Source organism: Triturus cristatus, chromosome 2_2, assembly GCF_964204655.1.
Source record: "Triturus cristatus chromosome 2_2, aTriCri1.1, whole genome shotgun sequence".
NCBI classification, from domain to species: domain Eukaryota; kingdom Metazoa; phylum Chordata; class Amphibia; order Caudata; family Salamandridae; genus Triturus; species Triturus cristatus.
Genome location: NC_140582.1, coordinates 1,103,505,755 through 1,103,529,510, shown reverse-complemented (window position 1 = coordinate 1,103,529,510; position 23,756 = coordinate 1,103,505,755).

The window sequence follows — 23,756 nt, the reverse complement described above, 5'->3', positions numbered from 1 at the left end:
TTTGCTAAGGATCACATGGGCATCTTCCTTGCATTCTACCTTTTCACATTCCAAACTATGTAACATCAGCGCTAGTAAGGACTGTCAGTTTATTTACACAGACTAGCTAATAAAAACTAGCAATGCCCTTGCAGAAACTGTATGTAGCATGAGAATAACAAACAATAGTGGTGTTATCACCTGAGAATTTTAGAACAAAAACTACCCACAGCTATTTCCCCTTAAAGATCAAATAAGGAAACAGCAATCTAGACTACTCATCCTTTCATAATTTCATCAGACAGGATAGGCAGTAACATAGCAAATTTATGTATTCATTTTATTAATGCTAATAATGTTTAAAACAGTATTACTGAATAGCCAATTAAAATGTCTCATGGCTATTTCACAGACAGTTTAGACAGGTTCAAAAGAAATTGAGAAAAAGACAGAGAAAACATAAATTTGCCTACCCTTAATATGTAGAGGAGCTAGCCTCCTCCCCCATTTTTGACAGTAGGAAACCTGTAACAGGTTTCATTCTGTCAACACTATCAACCCCAATTTGTAGCAACTGGGCATAAACAAATTCTGAGGAGCTAAATAGCACATTGAGCTAGCTAAAGAACATATTCCCTTAGCAAATGTAGTAGTGTAACATGAGGCCGTATGAATTCAAACTAAATCCCATTGCTTCCTGAATTCAGCCCTAAAAGCATTAGTGCTATATATATGGCAGAGCCACTGTCTTAATAAAAGTTCACATATACCATTATTGGTCATATGAATGAACAAAAACTTGCTTTTGCCAAAAAAATAAGCAAAACCTCTTTCTTTCCCTGCCCTACCATTTCGTCTTTCAAATGTCGAAATGTCAAAGCACATGTTGCGCTGAGCCCTGCCAGGCTTCTAAATGTAGGACTTTGGACTTTAACCTATGCAGCTGTTCCATCTTGTATGCAAGGTTTTCATGCAGTTTTACAAATTCAAAGTGACCCTGGAAACTGAGAGCGCAACAGCAACCCACTCTATTCCTGTCTACCAGCAATTCAGAGGTAAGCTTAATAACTTCTGCCAGTTTTTGTACATATTTATATTTGTAAGCAGTGTGCCGAGTGCTTGTCTAGCAATATAGATGTCAACTATTCATTCTATGCTTACATATGTGCATTTACTAGAGCCTAATGCAGTTTAAAAGCTGCTCTGACTGGAGAAACCTCATTTAAATAGTGAATTTTACTCAATTTCGACTTTCATGTTTAGGGCACTTAAAAATGAATATCCTACAATGTTTTTGCATAATAGTCATCCCCAGAATGTTCTCTACATATCCCAGAGATGTGGCATCAGGAATGTATAATGTTTACCCTTATAAAAATAAGTTTTGTACGCCTGGGTAAAGTGACATTTCACATGTAAGTGACCCCCTATTGCTGTATAGCACGGCCTAAATTCAATTTGGATGCGAGGAGGTCACAGCATCATGATTAGACATTATGAATATTAAACGAATTTAATGCACCTATGTTAAATAACATTTTTTATATAATCAAAATAATTTCTTTTTTTTTTTAATAAATCTAATCATTTTGATGAGTCCACATATGAAAAGCAAGCTGCATCCCTTTGCCTATCATATTTAAACGCATTAATTCACAGCCCTAAGAACAGAAGCTTAACTTGAAACATCTTAAGTCTGCGCCACTTTTAAAGGACAGTCATTATTATTTAACATCAAAAAACACTCTTATCCTTATTTAAAAAGGCATTAAGAAAATAAATCCCTACTGTCAATCTGTCCTCTGTTTATCAAAAATAATGAAACTACATTTCTAACTTTTAAAACAGCAGTCTGAAATGCAGGATTTTATACCATCTGCACTGATTTAAGGGGTAGTGACTTTAGTTGTTTTCTGTGGCCGGAGTCAGAAATAGTCTAATGTTTACACAGCTGCTTGACACAAAAAGGCGTTGAATTCACACGCCTTTCAAGTCAGCCTTTCGAGCCAGCACAAATCTGTCACTCAGATAATGTGAATGCCTTTTAATACCTAATACAGAAGGATAAATGCTGTGACATTTTGTATCTTAATTTTATCTATTGCAAAACACACAATTTCGTTTTTTGAAGCTTTTTTATTCCTATTCAATGTGGATTCTAATTTTATCATACATTGTGGCAATTTGCACACATGTATAGTGTCTTACTCTCTCAATTTAATGATAGCGTGCAGCTATTTAGCATATATTATATAATTCATTGCTGGAATCTTTTAAAATATATTTTATTTTAATGATGTTTTGCATAACAGAATGATGACAAAAAAAACATTGAGCTCATTCCAGACATTTTCAAAACGGTGTCATACACATAATACAGGGCACTTAAGGCTAGCCATTCTTGCACCAAGAGCGCAATCGCTACTTACTCACACAAGTACCACTAATGACAAACCACAGATATTTAAACACACATTTAACCCACAGATCAACACTTAAGACAGAAACAAAAGACAGCCCACAGACTGTACTTAAACCAAACAATTTGTAAATACTAGTTGTAAGTCATATTCACTAGATTTGGCTGGCAGAACACCAAGAAAAAAAACGCTCTGCATATCACCACTTTTGAATGTTACTAAGTGCACAGACCAGGATCCTTTCTATGTACATATTTAGTTCCTCGGGGTACTAGTCACCAAAGAAGAAATACTTTTTTATACCTAAACCTAGTTAAGTATCCCCTCTAGGGGAGCCGGCTAATTATATACAAGTTTAAAAATGGTACATCCAAGAAAGCAACACATTCATAAATTCACCTGGGGGAAAACAAAAAGACCATCACGCATTTGCTTACAATTAACTGCTTTGTTCTTCAGCTCTAATGCTTTCACATAAATGTTCTTTCGCTGTTCTTTTTTCAATCAAGGCTTGCTCACGCTGCATTCGTTCACGCACTTCTTTCTCCCACATTCGTACACAATCAAACATCTCTTGCCTAGTCTTTCGCTTAAACATACATTGTTCCACATACTCAATCTTTTGTAAATCAAATGACCCATACATAGGCCAACGCAATTCAGGATCCTTACGAGTGTATTTATTCCATAATGCGCTGTACATTATAGAAGAAAGACCATACTTAATATACATATCCCTATTAGGCGTCCCCTCCGGGGGGGGGGGTTGTGCTTCATCGAGTTTCAAATTCAAATTGGTACCACTACAAAAGCAACACATCCTGCGAAGTGTGCTAAAAGCAGGCATGCCAAAAATAGTGCAGAATATGCAGTATTATAATCAAAGTAGCACTTAAGGTACCTTTAGTATGATGTGCCGTTCAAATCAATTCAGATAGAGAAAGATCTCCTCATTACCTGCCTATATAGATTGCAATCCATATATAAATCTTATAACAATCCAAGTTGGCCAACACCAATTCCAATATCCAAAAGCCACAGTAAGTGTTACTAAGCTACCTTACCAATCCCAGGCATCAAAACCAACAGCAAGCGCCACAGAAGGACACTTACCAATCACTTGGTGTCCAGGTTCCAACTGCCAAGTTCTAAAATCGACCAAATGGTCACTGCACGGGGAATCAACAGAAGAGATCTCAGTCGAGGACCGGCACCACCTGGATGGTCAGATCAGAAGGAAAGGAAAAACGCCGTGGTTGCCAAGACTCGGGTCTCATCCGGCAGCGATCGCGTCCAGAGCGAGATTCCAATCCTTCGTCGCGACCAATCCTTTGGGCATCCGATTCACTGATGAGCCCCAGTAGTTGGGCGCCAATTTGTTGATGGTGACCTCAGCTAGGCCTACCAGTGCAAGGGGTTCGCCCTTCTCTGCACAGAGTCCTCAGACCAATAGGAAGAAGTTGGCACAGAAACTGGAATAGAAAATACAAAGTTTAATAAACCTCATGAAGTGGAACTACATTCAAATAGCACCCTTTGGTGCTGAATGAATGAAGCACAGTGAACAGAAAGAGCATGGTCCTTTTATATCCACACAGGGGCTGAAAAAGGCGGTACAAGTACACATGAGAAGAGTTATGCACATAGATGGTCATACAGAAACGGCACAGTCAACAAGTAGGAGGAGTTAACAGTTTACCAATGCTAGTAAACACATCCTGACAGTTACATACTACTAATAGCTGCAAACTCAACTGGGCATGTGCGAAGGTAGAAGATACTAAATATAGTTTGTTTCTAGGCAGATTACAAGAGCAGTCAACACTAAGGGAGGACAAAGCACACGATGAGCACATGGCAAACAAAATGGCTGCCAGAAATACAAAATGGCTTTCAGCTCATGCTAAGAGATTAATGCAATCTTCAACAGTACATTGTCACTCACCTTCAGGTGAAGTAGTGGTTGATGAGCTGTTGACGCAGGTTGATACCTCCTCTCCACTATCCTCGTCGCTAGACATGGATTGATTTGCAGGTGGGGGCCTTGGCTGCTCATCAGCATCCAGGAACAGGGAGATCTCCTTGCGCAAGGCCAGGTTGTAGTGCACGCAGCATGCAACTACAATCTGACACACCTTCTTGGGTAAGTACATCAGTCAGTACATCAGTGCACCTCTGGTCTTGTCCAGGTAACAGAAACGTGACTTCAGGAGACCAAAAGTATGCTCCACCACACAACATGTCCTACCATGGGCATCATTTTAGCGGACTTTAGCTAGTGTCCTGGGATTCCGCAGCGGGCACAGCAACCAAGGACGGTTGGGATATGCAGAAACACCTAGGTGTGAGATACACAGAGCGACTTTGCAATGTAACTGTGGCAGAGGACAGCGTGTCACACACACAGCACCCTACCAGACTCTTCGTACTCACCAACAATCCATGCATGCTCCAGAAGCAGATTATCCATCAGTCGTGGCACAATGCTGTTATGCATGATGTACGAGTCATGGGCCGAGCCTGGGAATTTGGCACAGACGTGTAAGATGATCATATCCGCCTGACACACCACTTGCACATTGATGGAATGGAAATGCTTCCTGTTCCTCTATATGTGCTCACGTGCCTGTGGTGAAACCAGGCCAACATGTGTGCAGTCAATGGCACCAACAACATTGGGGATGTGCCCAAGTGCATAAAAGTCTCCCTTCACAGCCACCAACTAATGCCTCCTGGGGAAATGGATATATCTGTCCTTGTAGATCATCATAGCGGACAGGACATCACGTAGCACCATGCTGAACATAGGTTGGGACATTCCACCTGCACTAGACACGGTGTACTGGAAATATCCAGAAGCAAAGAATGCAGGGCTGCCATGCCCTTACACGTTGGTGTGAAAGCACCCTGATATGTCCTGTGAGGCTGCAGATGGGGCTCCAACATAGTACATAGGTCTTGGAGGGTGTCTCGATCCAGACGGAATTTCCGTATGATCTCCTCATCCTACATGTCTGCCAGCACTGTGAAGGGATGAGGCACATTTGGTATTCTCCTAGGTGAGATGAAAGTGGACACATGTCAAAGCAACCCACCAGGAGATGTGTCCAACATCTTACATTTTGAAAGACACAGCGCAAACAATGACTAGCATCACAGTTCAGCTTATGGCACAACTTACATGTAGGTACACCCTTTGCCATACCATCCATACACCTGTCCACTTTTCACACAGCTAGCACCTCACAAACAATATCTGAATATGTGAATGAACAAAGGGATATGCCCCGACCTTGCATGGGCTGCCCTGAGAGTAGTACCAACAGCATATGTGTGAAACTGCCACACTACTGTCTCCTATCTAGATGCTGTACCTACCACACCTTCTTGCGTAAGTCACACAGGGTGCACATCAACCACACAATGACCCAAGACTGTGTGTTTATTGATAAGTATGTGCATGAGCCAAGAAAAGTAGACAGTCAAATCTGCACATTGTGAAGTCAGACATTCAACACTGTGAGTTGCTCAGCAATTTCACACATTGACATGTGTAACCATTAGAGAGTCCATCACAACACTGTTCTGTGTACATGCCCAGCAAAATCATAGGTGACATGTGAGGGAGTACATGCCAATGTTTCTAATCATATACAACAACATGGCATGTGTAGTCAGCAGTGGGGTAGAGGTTACATTAGCATTGAGTGCACAATCTTATGCCATGAATCATGTGTCTACTGTGCACTGTTGAGACCTGGCCATTGGCCATTCACACTGCATGACGTGTCCATAGGTGCTGTCAAGGTGATCTGGCATCCAAATCACATCACTGGCTCAAATGCATGGCAGCCATATCGCGGTAGCTACAGTCTGGCCCCTGCGGTGTGTCACCGCCAAAGCCACACTTGCATTAGTGATAGGCATATACACATGGTCAAATGGCGGTTGGCATGCTCCACCACCCAAATCACGGTCATCCTTAGCAATGTATGGCACACATATCGCGTGGCCCCTGAGGTGTGTCACCGCCAATGCCCAAGCCACACTTGCGGTAGTGATAGGCATATACACATGGCAAATGGTGTTTTGCATGCTCCACTACCCAAATCACGGTCATCCTTAGCGAAGTATGGCACATATATTCGGGTAGCTACCGCCTGGCCCCTGCGGTGTGTCACTGCCATGGCCCATGCCGTTACAGCCAAAGGGAACCACAATCGCGGTAGACTAATGCAATTTTGAAAATCGTGGTAGGCGTGCTCCCCCACCGTGGAGCCGGTCATTGGATGCATTTGAAAAAGGCTGACCTGGAACACCAATTGCAGCAGCTTAGAACCACTGAAACTACCCCAGGGGACTATGTATGTGTGGGAGAGAGCCTCATATTTCCACAGCTCCCAGAGCCTGCTGCCTGACACCCCTCACCACCAACTTCTGCTGCTGCTGTCTCCAGAGTCTGCTGCCTGATACCTCTCACCACCAACTACTGCTGCTGCTGTCTCCAGAGTCTACTGCCTGACACCCCTCACCACCAACTGCTGCTGCTGCTGTTTCCAGAGCCTGCTGCCTGACACCCCTCACCACCAAAAGCTGCTGTTGTCTCCAGAGCCTGCTGCCTGACACCCCTCACCACCAACTGCTGCTGTCTCCAGAGCCTGCTGCCTGACACCCCTCACCACCAACTGCTGCTGCTCCTGGACCCAGTGATGGCGAGGACTGAGAAGATCCGGGCCAGTCCCTTCACCACAGAGGAGCTGGAGGTCCTGATGGATGAGGTGCTCACTCAGTATTGAAGGCTATTTGGTGCATTAAATGTTGTGGTAAGTGTTTCAGAGTGGAAGTGAGAGTGCAGGGGGTGCACACATGACGTTGATCTACTGAAGTATGTGCCTGAGAGAGTGGGGTTTTGTCATGCACTGCCTAGAATGCTGTCTCCAGGGGAAAAGGGTGTGTAGCCTATTTCACGCGTTTCCCTGCCAGCACATCAAGATTGGAGGGACATGTATTGTCTTGTCAGCCATACAGTGACACAGCACATTGGTAATGCAGGAGTCAGGACAGTAATTGCTTGTGTGAATAGATGTGTGGGTCCCTGATGTCTTTTACAGGCTCATCTGTGGCCTTAGCAAGGGTTTACGTCCAGAGGGTAGTGATGGAATTGTGTCTGACTCAAAATGTTCATCATCAATGGGTCAGCACATTGGACCTCAGAGTGATTCCACCTGGCCTGCACAGTCACTGCCCAATCTGACAAGGACACATCACTGAATGTACAGAGTGCAACATATGTGTGGTTTTCTGGACTCTCCATCAAAGAGCCATCTCAGCCCTGTAGATTGCACACAACAGGCCTTGTGAGAAGGATGTGGGATTGTAAGATCATGTCCCTCGCTGTAACCTCCATGACACAGTGAGCCATTCACAGGGCAAGGACATTGTTGGCTTTGCAGTGTTGGACACAGTGAGTCTGCCCATAAACATATATTGAAATGTAATGTATGTCTTGCTCACCCTCAAACTATATAGTAAATGTGAGCAGCCTACACATAGCTTTCTGTGCTGGCATCCTGCCTGTGTATGAGATGGGCAGGTACTGTGTCCACCCTCATACATGCATGCACTTTCGTATCATTCTACCATGCTAATGTGCCCTGTGAGATGCAGTATTGTCTCTGCTAGACATATATGTGAATTTGGGCTGCGTTAGTATCATGCTCCTGTACTAAGATATAGTGGTACATAACACTGTGTCACTGATGTTTTCCCCCTCTTGTCTCGCATGCCTGCAGCTCAAAGACCACCAGCGTAAGGCCGTGTGGAGGGCCATTGCATGCAAGGTGGGGGCTCTGGGTGTCTCTGGGTGTCTCCAACCAATGGCGCACACACTGTCACAAGAGGTGGGATGACATCTGCTGGCTGAGCAAGAACGTGGCAGAGATGACGCTGGGGCTGCTCCCTCAGACTGGCAGGTTGGTGCGCAGGAGCATGACACCACTAATGGCCCGCATCTTAGCTGTGACATAGACTGAGCTGAATGCACGTTTGAAGGAGCATATCAGCAGCAAGAAGGGAGTGAGTCTTCTCGGAAGGGTGACTTTGGTTTTGAGTGGCTGCATGTGTTCACAGCTTGGACCAGCGCTGGGCTCTGTGGTGTTAGTAGTGGTCTGTTTGACTGCGTGTCATCTTCTTCCCTGTTGACTGTGGTTTTGTTTTTTTGCCTACTGTTGCCTGTGTTTTCGTTTTTGCCTACTGTTCCACTCGGCCCTTGTTTTCATTTTTGTGCCCACTGTGCCTGTCTCTCCCCCCCTGCCCCCTCTTGCCTTCTGTGCCACTTTTTCCCGCTGCTCGTGTCCCACGGGGCCCCGCCCCCTTGCTTGGCCGCCCCGCTCCCGACTCCCAGCTGCCCCTCCCTCCCTCTCCCCCTCATATGGAGGCCGTGCGCAGCGGGCGCGCCGCTGGCGCGCCGCTTGCGTGCCAAAGGCAAGCCCGTCTGCACCTGTCTGCGCCTGGACCGCGCCCAGCGCCAGGACCCCTGGCCCTCGACGATGCCAGCCCACCCGACTAAGTTACGACACCGCCACCCTCCACGCACTCAACACCGGCCGGACCCCCATCTGCCACCGATCCACCCCGAAACGCACCCATGGACCCTTCACCTGCCAAGCCTGCAAATTCACCTGCCTCCGGACCTGCACCACACCTGCCAGACCAGGCACCAGCAACAACCACCTCAAGTGAATCCTGCTCAACACCCGCTCCGTCCACAAGCACGCCGTCGAACTCTGGAACCTCCTCGACACAACAGCGCCGGACGTCGCCTTCCTCACAGAAACCTGGATGAATGCCTCCTCCGACCCCGACATCGTCATAGCCATCCCGGATGGCTAAAAGATCACCCGGAGGGTCCGCGTCAACCAAACCGGAGGAGGCATCGCCATTGTCTACAGAAACACCATCCGCATCAGGACCAACGCTGACGACACCCTCACCGTCGCCGAGCACCTTCACTTCCAGATACACACTGACCCCAAAACCACCCTCAGAGGTACTCTCATCTACAGACCCCCGGGATCACGCACACAATTCAGCGAAGCCATCGCAGACTTCATCAGCCCACTTGACCTCACCTCCTCAGACTACATCCTCCTAGGGGACCTCAACTTCCACCTGGAAAACAACAATGACAACAACACCACCACCCTGCTAGACAACCTCGCCAACCTCGGACTCAAGCAACTAGTGAACACCCCCACCCACTACGCCGGCCACACGCTTGACCCCGTCGTCTCCTCCAGCAACCACATCTCCTTCAGCCACTCCACCAGACCACACTGGACAGATCACAGCTGCGTCCACTTCAACTTCAGGAAAACCACGGCCCACCACCACCCGCAATAGGCCCCCCGAAGATGCTGGAGCAAGATCACCACTGACCAGCTCACCACTTCCCTGAGCCAAAATCCTCCCGCCAACACTATGGACTCCAACGAAGCAGCCCGTAACCTCACACAGTGACTCACCAACTGCTCTGATGCCCTTGCACCACTGAAGAACCCTCCCAGTGGACCCGGCAGCAAGAAAACCTCGTGGTTCACCAACGACCTCAAAGACTCCAAGAAATCCTGCCGTACCCTCGAGAAAGCCTGGCGCCACGACTAGACAACAACACCCACAACAGCAAGGAACTCTCCAACCCCAGCGCCAGCAACAACGACATCACGCCCTTGCAAGACCTCTGCGACGCACTCGCCTTGTTCTTCCACTGCAAGATCACCGACATACACAACAGCTTCGGCGCCCAGACCACGCACCCAACCACCGAACCAACGCCCCCCACCACCACCCTCTGTGCCTGGACCCCCGTCAGCACTGAAGACACCACCCACATGATGAACACCATCCACTCCGGCTTCCCAGCCGACCCCTGTCCACACCACATCTTTAACAAAGCCGACTCCATCTTCGCACCCCAACTCCGGAACGCCATTAACAACTCCTTCGCATCTGCCACCTTTCCAGAGAGCTGGAAGCATGCGGAGATCAGCGCCCTCCTAAAGAAACCCACCGCGGACCCCACGGACCTCAAGAACTTCCGCCCCATCTCGCTCCTCCCCTTCCCCGCTAAAGTCATCGAGAAGACCGTCAACAAGCAGCTAACCGCCTTCCTTGAGACAAATGGCTCCCTCGACCCTTCACAGTCCGGATTCCGAGCAAACCACAGCACCGAGACCCCCCTCATCGCAGCCACCGACAACATAAGGTCCCTGCTCGACAACGGGGAAACTGCTGCCCTCATCCTCCTCGACATATCATCCGCATTCGACACAGTCTGCCACCGCACCCTAACAAACCTCCTCCACCACAGCCGGGATCCAAGGAATGGCCCTGGAATGGATCTCATCCTTCCTCTCCGACAGAACTCAGAGAGTCCGCCTACCTCCCTTCCGTTCAGCGGCCACCAAGATCATCTGCGGCGTACCTCAAGGCTCCTCGCTCAGCCCCACCCTCTTCACCGTCTACATGAGCCCCCTCGCAGCCATCGCACGCCAACACAACCTAAACATAATTTCCTATGCTGACGACACCCAGCTGATCCTCTCCCTCACCAACGACCCCACCACTGGCAGAGCCAGCCTCCAGGATAGAATGAAAGATGTCGCGGAATGGATGAAGCTCAGCCGTCTGAAACTGAACTCAGACAAGATGAAAGTCCTCATCCTCGGACCATCCCCCTCCACCTGGGACGACTCCTGGTGGCCCCTTGCTCTGGGCACCGCCCCCAAGCCCACGGACCACGCACGCAACCTGAGTTTCATCCTGGACTCCTCCCTCAAGATGACCAAGCAAGTCAATGCTGTCTCGTCATCATGTTTCAACACCCTGCGCATGCTCCGAAAGATCTTCCGGTGTATCCCCACCGAAACCAGAAAGACGGTCACCCAGGCCCTCGTCACCAGCTGACTGGACAACGGGAACGCCCTCTACGCTGGAACCACAGCCAAATTACAGAAAAGACTCCAGAGCATACAGAACACTTCTGCACGACTCATCCTGGACATCCCCCGACACAGCCACATCACTGCCCACCTGAGAGACCTGCACTGGCTCCCCGTCAGCAATAGGATCACGTTCAGGCTCCTCACCCACGCTCACAAGGCTCTCCACGATATGGGCCCCATATACCTCAACAGCCGCCTCACGTTCTACACACCCACCCGACAGTTCCGATCCACCAGCCTCGCCCTCGCCACCGTCCCACGGATTCGCAGAACCACCACCGGAGGAAGATCCTTCTCCTACCTGGCTGCCAAGACGTGGAACTCCCTCCCCACCCACCTCCGACTGACCCAGGACCATCTCTCCTTCAGGAAGCAACTCAAGACCTGGCTCTTTGAGCAGTAGCAGCACCCCCCCCCCCCCTCCCAGCGCCTTGAGACCCTTGCGGGTGAGTAGCGCACTCTATAAATGTGTTTGTTTGATTGATTGATTGATTGCTGCAGTGGCTTGAAAGTGGCCTCTGTGTTGTGTGCAGCTGTCATGCATTTGCCCTACCTCTACTTTCTCATGTCATTGTAGTAATGTCCCTTGACATTGCATTCTGAGTCGTGGCCTTCTGGAATCGTCTGCATTGGAATAGTCAGGGACATCCCATGGAAGGGAACGGCAGTGTGCATCAGCTGAGTGTGCTTTCCTCAATGTGTGCATTGCCTGACGTCAGAATTGTGAGGACTAGACATCTGACACCAATGTGCAACTGTAGTTGTTCCCCAAAGAATGACATGGTGGATGGCATGAGCTCATGGCCATTGTGAACTGTTATGTTGGAGTCTGTATCTGTATTGTCCCCTTCTGCTCCCTCCAGATGTGAAAGTGGCAGCATGTGTGGAGGTATATCTTTGCCCCCTTCCGGGCCCTAGGTATGCTCAGAGGAATCTGTATGTCTGGTTACACAGAGACATGGGCAGGCTATTTGGCTGCGTGGGCATCACATGGGTAAATTATGCCAAGTTTGCATGATACCGTGCAATGTTTGACTTTGGAATTAAGGTTGCACAATGTGACTGCACAGGGTGGTGTGCAACACGGGGGTATCATCATCTTGTTTTGTTCTTTGCTTGCATATGATGGTTGTGTTGATGCCAATGAACTGACCCTACGTCTCTATCTCTTGCAGCATCTCCTGTGGGCACGGAAGGACAGGGGACAGACACCAGTGGTGAGGCATCAAGCATGACTGCTACACACGAGCACAGTGACACTGATGTGACCAGCACCTCGGAGGGGGACAGGAGTCTGCTTGAGGAATCACAGTCAGAGACACCAACCTCAACATCATCTGACGCCAGCAATGACACATCTATGTTGGCGGGCACAGGGAGCGGGAACTGTACCTCCTCTTCCACCACACAGCGTCTAGTGCCCACCCTCCCACCTACTTCCACTAGTGCTGCCCGTGTTTGCACCAGTAAGAAGGGAAGAGTGTCCTTCACCCCAGGCACCGCTGCCCCTCCCCCTGTCCCCCCTGCTGCCATCAGTCCTGAGTCTGTGGACCTTTTGCGCCAGCTGTGTGTGGGCCAGTCAACTCTCATCCATGCCTTCCTAGACCACGACAAAAAGTTGGCAAAGGTCGTTGCTTTCATGGAGTGCATTAATTCAGATGTGGGTGGGCTACACCAGACTGTCCAGTCTTTGTCCTCCGCAGTGACGGCAGCCATTCAACTGGCACAATCTCAGAGTCCAACTCCAGTCCCTTTTGCCACCCCCGGCCAGTGGCTACATCTGACGATAGTGACCACACACCACAGACCTCAAGGGCAAGATACAGCACACGCAGCACACAACAGCAGCAGCCCAAGCAGTCCAGGGCGCAGACACCATCCCCACATAAAACTAAAGGCTCCGCAGAGCGCAAAGGCAAAAGCCCTTCAGGCGAGACCCAGGGCCGTAAAGCCAAGAAACAGGCCTCAGGCTCACATGCCTCAGAGGCATCCCCAGCCAAGGGCTCACCTGTCCAAAAAGCGTCTCACAAAGACAAGCAGGCAGTTGCCGTGCCAGCTGAGAAGCAGGTGCCTGCTAAGAGTACACATAAAAAGAGCTCCAAGGGTGATTCACCCACAACCTCAACTCCCATCCAGAGCCCTGTGAATCAGGAAAACAAGGACACTGTAGGGGGTACATCTGGTAAACAGGGGATGGACGGGCAAAGGCAAGGCCAGGTCAAGCATACCGCTGGATCCAGCATGTCCCCAGGGGAAGGGCCACCGGCTGCACCTGATGCAGCTTTGGTGGAGAGTGTGCCTGTTGTGCCCGCCCCACTTACCACTACTCCCAAGACAGTGAAGCCATTTAGACTCCCCAAAAAGTGGAAAGGCACCCCTCCACATTCTCCCACCCACACTGTATCTCACGGCAGCATGACTCCACCTCCACGTGCCACCACACCACCCGGTCTAAGCAGCCCTCCGGCTTCCAAAGCCACTGATGCCTCTACCTCAGCTGGGCCTCTCTCTCCCCGGTCCAGTCCTCCAACTGACAGCCAGGTTTGAGTGGAAGTCCCCCTCACACACCTGTCTCTCCCACATCGGTGCCTGGACTGCCCATTGTTACCCCCTGACTGTGTTGCTGACCATTGCAGGGTACAGTCTCACCCATTACCTGTACAGGTTCTCATGTACCTACTCTGGAACGTGGACTGGCCACTGGAGTTGATGTTCACTGCTGTTTGCCTATTCCCTGTGCAGCTTCTCATGTACTTACTCTGCACTCTTGACTGGCCACTGACCTTGATGTTCACTGCTGTTTGCCCATTCCCTGTGCAGGATCTCATGTACCTCATCTGCACTTTGTACTGGCCACTGGCCTTGATGTTCACTGCTGTTTGCCCATTCCCTGTGCAGGATCTCATATACCTCATCTGCACTTTGTACTGGCCACTGGCCTAGCTCTTGTCTACTTTTGGTGTCTATCTGTGTAATACGTGAATAAAGACAATTACTCCTGTTGTCTACTTTGTCTGTGCCCTTGCTAAATAAAGAGTTTTATGTGTGGGTATGGTTTACTGTGACACATGCTCTGTATGCCACTTCAACATTGCCAATGGCTTGTTTCACTTTTTCAAGGTTTTACAGAGGTGACAGGCACTTCAGTTCTTCTTGACTCTGAGGCTTGGGGTGCAATGATGGTGGTTTGTGATGAACTACTGTTATCATAGTCATTCTTTGGTCAGGTTGGCTATATTATACAAACGTCATGTTTGTATGCACTGCCAACACAAGGCGGGATTCTATCCACAGTATTGAAGGCAGGTTGGCCAGGGTCATCATGTCTGTGTGATCTTTCTTGATGTGTGACCAGCAGTGTTGGTGTATGGTCAACTTGTGATGGCCAGTCATCCTAGTCACATAGGTAAATTTCAATGTGTGCACTTGGGTGGTCAAGAAGTGTGCTGTGTGAAGGGTGTGACTTTGTCAGTTGTGTGGATGTGTGTGTGCCCCTGCAATGTCAACTGCACACATGTGTCACCCAGGAGTTGAGTGCCTAATAGTTGGATTGGTAATCCCAGTGCTTGTGATTGTGTGCACATGTGGGAGTTGTAGGTTGTGCACTGTTCAGTGTGTTGGTGAGTCCTTGCACTTCTGGGGGACACCCACTTGTAGTTAATGGCAGTTGTGAGTATGCAGAGTGTGTGACTGCCAAGTCAGTGGTGTGTTTTGTTGATCAGCCATGTGTCTTGATAATGTTTGTACTCACTGTGTGGACCTGCATAGCCACACTGACATTGTGGGTGTGTTGTCTCATGCATTGCTGTCACCTGGGGCTTTTTGGGCTCCAGTATGGCATGTGGGGTGTGGAGTCATACCATCCCCTCTTCCTAACCATTGTGAGTCTGCACTCCATCTATTTTTGTATGGGGCACTCCTCACCTGTCCACTACTGAAACCACTTCACTGTCATGTCATCTGTCCCCTTGGGTTGTCAGTGGGTGTGCCTCCCCACCACTTCATTTGTTACACTATGCGTTGTTTGTGATGCTGATCTGTGCACATGACTAATGTGCCACTCAGGACAGTTTCCAAATTGGTTAATTGTGATTTTCTTATACTGTTTTGCAGCAATGGTTGGTCATGTGCAGTTCAACTGTTTGTGCTGCACAGTCCTCTGGAAATGTGGTTTTCACCTGGGTTTTCCAGACTTGTGCATCTGCGGGTGTTGGGTTAGCTGTATGTGTGTTTGCTGAGCTAATGCTTCCCTTCCTGAGTGTGATGTTCTCTGTGTGCTGTGCTGATTAGTGTTGTGAGTGTCTCATGGTGTGTCACTCATATCTCTGTGGATCTGATATGTTTGGTGTGCAAACACTGCCTGTCGTGCCTTCAGTGCTGTGAGTGTATGTTGCCTTGTCCTTGCCTGGTTTGCATCCCCAGCCAAGAGACCTGCGATGTTCTTAATCTTTTCTTTATTGAGAAAATCAATAAAATCAAGGACTCCATCCCCCCCTCCCTCAGATACTCTCCCCAGACACCCCTCCGAACAACTCATCAACCTTCACTCACTTCCCCACCCTCAACCCCAACTCACTAGCTGAACTTGCGACCTGGGTAAAATCAGGCTCTCTGAACGACTGCTGCCCTCCTTCGGTCCTACGGGACGTCTGTCTCAAACTACCCGACTGCATTCTACCCCTACTGAATGGCTCTCTCAGCACCGGTATTGTCCCCAGATCCTTCAAGGAGGCCATTTTAGTGCCTCTCCTGAAGAAACCTGGTGTGGACCCGGCGGAACTCTCTAACTACCGTCCCATATCGCTTTTGCCCTACTTTTCCAAATTAATGGAGGCACACGTCACCCGGTGTCTTTCCAACTTCATCGAGACCTCCTGCCACTTGGAGCCTAATCAGGCCGGCTTTAGGCCAGCCCATTCCACCGAGGCTGTTATCCTAGCAGTCTTGGACACGCTGAGGAGGAACGCTGACACAGGGATCCCCCAGGCCCTCGTACTCCTGGATCTGTCGGCCGTGTTCGACACGGTTGACCACAACATCCTTCTTCACCGTGTCGAGAGGGCAGGCATCCAGGGTCCTGCCCTCAAATGGACTCAGTCCTTTCTGACCGGCAGAACACAAGCCGTCCGCTTGGGCCCCTACACAGCGTCAAAAACCCCCACGACCTGTGGAGTCCCTCAGGGTTCTTCCCTGTCACCCCTATTATTCAACCTCTACCTCCGTCCCCTGATTCATTCGCTGCAGAGCTGGGACATCACAGTGTACAACTACGCTGACGACCTGCAGATCATCTTCCCACTCAACTCCTTGGACGCTGTGAACAACTTCCATTCCGCCATGATACACATCCAGGAGTGGATGAACTACAACCAGTTAAAATGAAATCCTGGTAAAACTGAGCTCCTTCTCCCCGGCTCCAGCCCTTCCCACTGGGGTCCGCAGTTCTGGCCTAATAAACTAGGCCCCCCCGCCCGGTCCCTGTGAAATCAGTAAAAAGTCTTGGTGTGACCATCGATACCGAACTCTCCCTCAGATCTCATGTGGGCGCTGTAATCTCCTCATGTACGTTCCAGCTTCGCAAAATCCGTAAAGTCAGTCACCTACTTCCACCAGCCGCTCTGGTCCAGGTTATCATCTCCCTGGTACTATCCCGCCTGGACTTTTCCAACTCCCTGTACTACGGACTCCCAAAATCATTGCTGCATCGCCTTCAGGTCGTGCAGAACCAAGCTGCCCGTCTCATCTACAAAACTCCCAAATGGCAGTCGGCCAAACCTTTGCTACACAAACTGCACTGGCTACCTATAGAACAAAGGGCGGTCTTCAAGCTGGGCTGCCTCACGTTCAAATCCCTCCACTGTTCCAGCCCCGCCTTCCTGACAACACTCATCAATCCACACAGTCCAACGCGCAATCTTCGTTCAGCTCTCCTTAACCTGCTTGCTGTCCCCAAAACCAAAACCAACAAATTTGTCGGCCGTCGGTTTGCCTACCTTGCCCCCAAATTTTGGAATCCTCTTGAAGGACTGGGCTATTCTAAGGCCCAGCGGTGCCAGGGGACAACACCTGAAACCTTCGTGGGTTACGTGTTCCGGCGTACAAAACACAGAGACACGGGACACTTCCTGCGGCGTCAAAGATCAGCGTTTATTTACTGCAGGGATACAGAAATCGCAAGAAGTACACAACGTGTAGGTTCTGAGAGACTGCTTCGAATTGCAAAAGTGGATCGCTCCTTTTATACACATTTTGGTCATAGCACAATATGGCAAACAAAGGTTACGACTCAGTTCCCACAATAAACTTCAAAAGGGTCGCGTTCATGTTTCAGAAGCCCGGAACATAATTACAACAACATTGCCGGTTCCCAACTGTAAAAGCACGTTATCCCCACATTAAGCACATTCCATTCTGACTGTAAACACATTAAGAGAAGGGACAGAAACAGATGCAAAGGAAGAACAAGGATGCACAACAGATTGAAAAAGAGTGTAGAGAGTAATAACAGAAACTTGATTGCAGGATTAAAGACCTCGTGTCTAATGCATGAATGACTGAAACAATAGACTGGCACAGCAAGATGAGCCTTGAGCGGGGCCATCTGCCTTTGCCGTGTCATTTCCCTTATCATAAAAGACACCCTCAAAGAAACACATGTCCTTCGTGAAGCTTGGGAATTCCAGGGTCACAGAGCGGACAAGGTCCGTTCGCTGGCTACTTGAGGGCAAGAAACAAAATGGATGCCGCATCTAAAATGGAACCCGAGGGTTCGGATGGAAGTACCTAGAAATGAGACGATCCGTACATAGTAGCGTAGCGAAACCGCGTACACCCACTAAACTCGTCATTTGCGGTTCGTAGATACCAAACTCGTCCATATTCGAACACACCCAAAAAGTGTCGTTCCGATTCACACGGAACCTCAGACGCTCCTTTTGCCCTCATGTAGGCAAGCACTAGTCGAGATCAGAATCGATTTCGATATTCATCAGATCGTTCAGCTGTTGCTGGAACATCATTCTATTCATCAATGTCTCCTTGGTAACAGATGGCCGTCTTATACACGTTGTAGCACAGAGACTACATAAGGCAGGACCACACTGCACACAAAGACAACACATGAACAGAAACGTCACAACAACCCCTACAATCATCAGAATCTTCCAGCCCCAAGTGGATATCAGGCCCCAAAACCATCCTAGAAGTGTCCAATTACCTTCGTCCACATGTATGGACTCGGAAATCTTATGCAACTTCGAGATGGCTTGGTAAACAGTTGGAGCGTTGTCAGGAATGAAAATGCAACAGCTCGAATGAATAACTTTGCACACACCACCTCTATCTGCAAGAACAACGTCTAGAACCATACGGTTCTGCAACGTCATAAGTCTATCTGCCTGAAGTTCCGCTGTTAAATTACCAAGAGCACTCGCAGTTATGTTAGCAGTCGACTCTACCACACGGGTCAACTGTCTTAGGTTCCTACTATTAACCATAGGTCCCCAAAACGGCAAGAAACCCTTAAAGAAGTCTCCTGCTTCTTGACCGGCAGTATCCTCTTTGCTAATAACGCCTCTCACAATCCTCGTCTTGTGATAGTCTGAGGCAACTGTAAAAGTCGGTGGCAAAAGATTCGCGATATAACAGGTTCCCGAAAAGTCACGGGGCAACCATGTATATGCACGTTCATAACATACAAAATAGGTACCCTTGGCAGTCAGAAAAACAGGGGAAGAGAGCATCGGTAGAACATACGTATCAGTACAAGCACTGTTCCCAAGTTGTGCTCTCGGATTTCGACCCAAACCTTTCAAGCAGAAATTACCGAGGTGGGGTACGATCCATATTGGAGACGAGCTCTTAAGCTGTCTATCACCCACTGACGTACTATACTCAGCCTCACTCAGGTCCTTATAGGCTTGCACCTCTTCATCTGGAATAAGCGATGCATCAAAAACATCTCTATCTAAATCCGCAATCGCTATCGCAAAGGCTTGTGGTACGGACCAGGACCAAAGTTGGCAGAGCGTGGCTCTCGACTGGGGTAGGAATCTAGTGCACTACGGAACATAGTTTGGAATGCTCGAGCTAACCCTTGGGAACTATAAGGAAGAACCAGATACGGAACACCCCTATCCATGGTATGTGGCATTAACCCACACACCCAACAGTTGGTAGTATTCATCACCAACTGATGCTGATGTAGGAGTTGAACGAAGGAGTTATTCATGAATTCCGCACGTCTAACCTGTTCATGTTGGGGCAGAGGATGAAAGGAATGTGGAGAAACAGTAGTAATAGAGCTTAGTTTAGGAGGAAGAGTAGGCAAAATGGAAGGCAATAGCGACTGTATTCCGAAATACACTCCACCCACCAATAGCATAGACACAGTCAGAAACAGTAGAAATACCTGAAACAGAAAACATTTTGTTCGTACAATCTTATGCAATTTTGATCTTTGCGCCGACATCCTTTCTACTTCCAACAGCTTAGAGAATGCCATCCTCTAAAAACCGTCCGTGACGTACTTGACGCACTTCGCTCTGAGTAGCGATTATCAATTCCCAGGAGTTCCCAGGAGTCGATAAAAGTAACCAACCTAGTGTCAGAAACCTGCTAAACAGAAGGGAGTACCCGCACGGCCCTACGGTTAACCCGGATGATAGGTTTTCCTAAACACTCGGCTTAATACAAATCTCTTTAGCTGTGAAAAACGCACATAAAAAGAAACTCAAAAAAGGATGTAATTATTTGTAGTGTTCGTGGCAACAGAAAAGGGAAATATAAGAAAAATGTTATTAGTCTCTGTTACGTGGACGAAGAAAGTATCGATTTCTTCCAGGTCGAGTCTGTTCTTCAAATAATTGTTCAGCTGGTGAAACAGTGTTCAGTCGATTAGATGACGATTCAGACCTCAAATTCTCTTCAACTGACGACTCAACAGGTGTGTCTGACTGCAATGAATTGCCTCCTACAGGTTGAGCATCGCTAAACGGCACAAAGCATAGAGGGGTCTCAGTTTCCGTTGCCGCAATACCAGTTCTCACCCAACTATCTGTTGGTGAAGGAATTAGCACCTTCTTGGTATGGCTGACGTGTACCCAGTTCTTTCTGCCTTCCAACCGAACTGCAGTCCTTGTGGCCAATAGCACTTGGAAGGGTCCCACAAATCTCGGCTCCAGGTTACGTTTTCGGCCAAAATTGCGGGTCACGACCCAGTCACCCGGTTGGCGCCGATGTCCAGGACCCTCTGTCTGTGCCGGCAAAGCTTCAAAGACCTGTTGATGAATTAACCTCAGTTTAGTAGTCAGATCATGAAGATAATCAATTAGCATTGGATACTCAAGACTACCAAAGGCCTTAGGTCTCGGAACTCCCCAAATGTTCGCAGGGCGGCCAAACACAATCTCATATGGGCTGAGCCCTACTCGAGAGTGTACAGTCGCTCTGGTTGATAGGAGAGCCAGAGGCAAGGCATCAGGCCATGACAACCCAGTCGTAGCTTGTATCTTTGCAAGTTTCAGCTTCAGAGTACCATTGTACCCTTCAACCAAACCCGCTGCCTGGGGATGATTGGCGCTATGGAATTTCTGCCGAATTCCAAGGCCCTTACACACACTCTGCATCACGCTTCCCACAAACTCGCTTCCATTATCTGACCACACAATCCGTGGCATTCCATACCGAGGAAAGTATTCCTTCAGTAAGACTTTCGCTGTGGACAGGGCAGTATTATCCTTAAGAGGATAGGCCTTGATCCATCTGGAGAACGCACAAACCACAACTAAAACATACTTCAGATTATTACATCTCTCCATATGGATGAAGTCCAGTTGGATAACCTCAAAGGGACAGTCAGGAGGAGCAAAATGACCAGGTGGAGTGGTGGTGCCCTTGCCAGGATTATGCATCAAACACACCATACAATTTTTAACCACTCTCTCAGCACACTTAGCAATACCATCATTCTTCCATACAGGAGACAATAACTTGCATATACCTTTCGCACTAATGTGTGCCAACCCATGAGCCATCGTCACGACAGCTAATACATAAGCATCCGGTAACATCCACCTCTGATGTTCCGACAAATCAACCCAACGTCCATGCATGTCCAACTTCCCCGTACTTTCTTTCCACTTAGTTCTTTCAGTTTCAGTGGCCTCATTCTGAATTGCTTTCACACTCTCAACAGTGTCTTCACACATACCAGTCTCCGTCGGCCATCTCACTGAACTCGTAACATACACTCGGGTTGCAAGATTCTTAGCCGTTTCCTTGGCAATCTCATCCGCAAATGCATTACCACGACCAACATCATCCGTAACCTTTTGGTGCGCACTACATTTAATGATCGCCACCTGTTTAGGCAATGTAAGTGCATCCAAAAGATCATTCACGAGCTGCCCGTGTTGGATCTTCGTACCATGCGATGTCATAAATCCTCTTTCTCTCCACAATCGACCAAAACTATGTGCAACACCGAATGCATACTGACTATCGGTAAACACATTCACTCACTTTCCCTTAGACAAAACACACGCTCTTGTCAATGCAATCAATTCTGCCGCTTGGGCTAAATTCTGACTCAATCTCGCAGTCTCCACAACCGTGCTCAATGTCACTACAGCATACGCAGTCGTCACATCACCATTCGGCAACTTAAAACATGAACCATCAACATACAAAGTGCCATCGGGATCTGTCAACGGAGTGTTTTTCAGGTCCACACGACCCTTCGTTTCTTCCTCAGTTCGCAAGTAACAATCATGTGGTGGTACATCATCTGATTCCATATTAATCGGCAACAATGTCGCCGGATTCAGCACATTACAACGCTTGATCTGTATATGACTTGCCAAAAGGGTCAACTCATACCCGGACAACCTTGCACTCGTCAGATGTTGAGTTTTTGTCCGATTCAGGAGAGTGTCAACTGCATGAGGAACCATCACTATGAGCACATTATCCATGACCAAACCTGCGGATTGTCGAAGAGATACCGCAGCTGCCGCTGTCGCCCTCAAGCAACTTGGCAACGCTCTAGCTACCGGGTCTAAAGTCGAGGAAAAATATGCACATGGACGCTGCTTACCACCGAATTGTTGCGTCAAAACACTCAACGCACAACCTTCTCTCTCGTGAACGTACAGTGTAAATGGCTTACTGTAATCAGGAGTACCTAACACAGGAGCCGAACACAACGCATCACGTAGTTCAGAAAACCTTTTCTGACATTCTTTCGTCCATGGCAAAGGAGTCGAGACATCCTTGCACGTGAGAGCTATCAATGGCTTCGCTAACATTGAAAAATTTGGAATCCACTGTCTGCAGTATGACGTGATACCTAAAAAGGCACGCACATCTCTCTGAGTTGTTGGCACAGTCATTCGAGCAATTGCTGCAATTCTTTCAGGGGTCAACCTTCTTCCAGCCTTTGACAATAAGTGACCTAGATAGGTTACTTCTTGACAACAATATTGTAATTTAGAAGGTGACACCTTGTGATGTAAGTCACATAGATGCTGTAACAGTGACACTGTAGCAGTTTTGCAAATCTGTTCAGTGTCAGCAGCTACCAACAGATCGTCAACGTACTGAATCAAGGCCGCACCAGCCGGCAACACAAACGCATCAAGTTGACTCTTAAGAGCTTGACTGTAGATCGATGGACTCTCACAGTAACCCTGAAGTGCGCGTTTAAACCTGAAGCTGCGACCACCCAATGAGAAACCGAATAAATCTCTACTTTCCTCAGCAATCGGAATGCTAAAGAACGCATTCTTCAGATCGATTACCGAGAACCATGATGCAGAGGCTGGAATCAGAGTCAGCAAAGCTGTAATGTCAGGTACCACGGGAAACTGTGGAACAACGATTTTATTCACCTCCTGTAAATCAATAACAAAACGATACACAGGAGGCTTCGATGGATCAGTTCGTTTCAAAATAGGTAACACAGGACTATTACACACGTTACCTTGTGTTTCCTCGATGACATCTTTATCGATCAAATCGTAAATGATCGCTAACAGCGCTCGTTCACCATCAAGAGAGATACGATACTGGGGAATGCGTGGCAATCGCACGTTTGATTTTAATTGAACAACATAAGGTGGGATATCCAGCAGGCCCACGTCATTGGGACCTGTCGCCCACAAAGAATCAGGAAGAGAACTCAATTCCGGTGGGAGCTTATCAGTCGACAGATACATGGGGGAGATCACTCTCTGACTCAATGTAAGCACCACTCCCGCAGGAGAACAGTACAAAGTCGCATATAACCGCTTCAATAAATCCAGGCCCAAAAGATTCTCACCACAACCAGTAGTCAAAATCAAGGGAGCTTCTAACT